This window comes from Belonocnema kinseyi, chromosome 5, assembly GCF_010883055.1.
Source record: "Belonocnema kinseyi isolate 2016_QV_RU_SX_M_011 chromosome 5, B_treatae_v1, whole genome shotgun sequence".
Lineage (NCBI taxonomy): Eukaryota > Metazoa > Arthropoda > Insecta > Hymenoptera > Cynipidae > Belonocnema > Belonocnema kinseyi.
The window spans coordinates 97,943,303-97,945,688 of record NC_046661.1 but is presented as its reverse complement, the minus strand read 5'-3'; positions in this window follow the sequence as shown (position 1 = coordinate 97,945,688).

The window sequence follows — 2,386 nt, the reverse complement described above, 5'->3', positions numbered from 1 at the left end:
CGCCTTCGTCGCCGTGAGCAGAAAGCTGCCGCCCTAGCACTCGCGAAACGAACATCCGATTCAACCTCTCGAGCCATATGTTTATAATTCTCGTTCCGTTCCTAAACTCCCCACGTTGCCGGATGTCAACGACGGTGCCAGAAACAATGCTAAGCTCGCTAATCGTTTGCCTCTTTCACCTCTGAAGTTATCAGAGAAACCCTTTCGCCCGATTGAGATCCCGGAACTTATTTTTACACCAATAAAAGATCTGTCCCCACCCACTGAACTCCTCGCTGACGATGAGTTGTTTATCCCCGTATGCAATTCGCCGGAGAAATTCTTCGTCACTCACACCAAGTCGGTAAGGCGAAATCTGGAATTCTGAACTCGATACAGATTCCACCATCCAACTCGTAAGAGTGGATACGATCATTTTTAGAACAAAAAAAAACGATACACGTAGCTCGGCCATACCGCTTACGATTTGCGTAGTCGGCCATAGCACCACTTATTAAACATCTGTTCCCCCCTCCCCCCATACTTTGACTATCACTTTTGAGTTTATTTCCAAAAAAAGGAGGAAAAAAAAATTATTTTTTTTTACCCTGAGGAAGATATCAAATTGGTGACCCATACGTGGGGCTTGAGAAATAATTTCTAAATTCTCTCATTCCAACTGAGTTTGGAAAAGATTCCATTTTTACACCCTGATGATCCGCTCACCTACCGCATCTCGCCGTGGCCCAGGTAGACCTCCTACCCGAACTATGTCTACCAGATAAAACCCTGTTTCCGGGTGCCAACCACAAAACCCGGTGGCGCCCGACAATAATCACGTAGAACCTGAATCTCACGAGGTAACGTGAGTTACTCCTCTTCACGAGCAATCCCCACACTCCTATACAACTAGGCAATCACGGCAAAATGCTTTTGTAAATACAAGACCTTAAAGAAGTCGCTCGCTACCCGAGATGACAGAGAACAATCCGCACGAAGATTCTCAGCAATCTTTTCACGTTAGGTTCGATACAAATTCAGTAGCCTGACCGAGCTACCGACCGAATCCAGTGCTTTACGTCCCGAACGTCCCAACACCGAAAGCAGTTTACAGTCGCGTAAGAGCCACCCCGTTTTCAACACCGGCTGTTCGATTAGAAATCCCAGAAAAATTGACGATGGAGAGAAATACTCCCATCACCGATTAGCGCGCCTTAATTCGAGCATTGCGCACCCCTGAAGTTCCGTTGCCCACTTTCACCGGAGCCGATCATGAGGACCCTAAAGTATTCCTTACCGAATGTGAGGCCTTTTTCATTGAAGCCCACATCGATCCACCTATGTGGACACGGATCGTCGCAAAGACTCTTACTGAATTAGCCGCTAATTGATATGAGCCATATAGAAACATTTCTCCAACCTGGGCGAAATTTAGTAGCCTCCTCTCTCAACGCTTTGCAAGCGTTACTCATTTAAATAAGCTTCATGTCCAGTTGTACTCAGGAAAGCAAGAGGAAAAAGAGTCCGTCGACGTTTTTCTGCAGCGGAAATTCCTTTTAACCTTACGACTGCGTCCTGAGGCAACCGAGCAGGAGAATGTCACTCTCTTGCTCGAATCCCTAAAGCCGTCAATCAAAAAGATTCTACGTGCCGCCAGCTTCGACAGCTTTGAAGATCTTTTTGAACGAGTCGTCCAAGCTGAAGCGGATGAGGCTGACGAAAACCCGCGCAAAGAAAATCGTGAGAGCGCGAAAAATAAAGTGAATCCGCCAGTCACAACACAAACCATGTCTCACAGCGAACACCCCCGCAATGTCACTACTGTCCCGGTAAGCATTTTCACCGAGACTGTCCAGTGATTCTTTCGAGACGTAACGAAGCAATTCCGGAAAACTGGAGAGAGCGGGTGGCCGAGAACAGCGCGACTTCCGCCCCTAACGCTCCGAGCGCACCCCTTGCTTAAATTCAACGTGTTTCGATCCCAGCAGCCTACCCCGAGTCCGCGTTCTTCTTGGCACTCGGGATATTACTGCTGAGATAGACACCTTAGCATTGGAAAATTTCGTGTGACGAACTCTTCTTACCAACGACGAGCTTTTGGTGTTGCAACCAGGTCCTGCTTACGCTCTTCTCGCGTCCGTGGGAGCAACGATTAAACTCACGGGTACCATTTCTCTCTCCAGAAATACAGGGGGTACCATACCCCGACGTTTTTCAAGTCAGCCCGTATCTGCGCGCGGAAATAAGTTTGGGAGGACCCTGGCTATGAAGCCATCACGTAATACATGACCACGGTGCAGACTGTATTTTTCTTGGAACTAAAGGTCGACAGCGCGTCTACCTGGGACCGATCGCGCTCCTCTATGAGACTGCCGCGCAAATCCCTGAAGTATAAGTTGAGAACAAT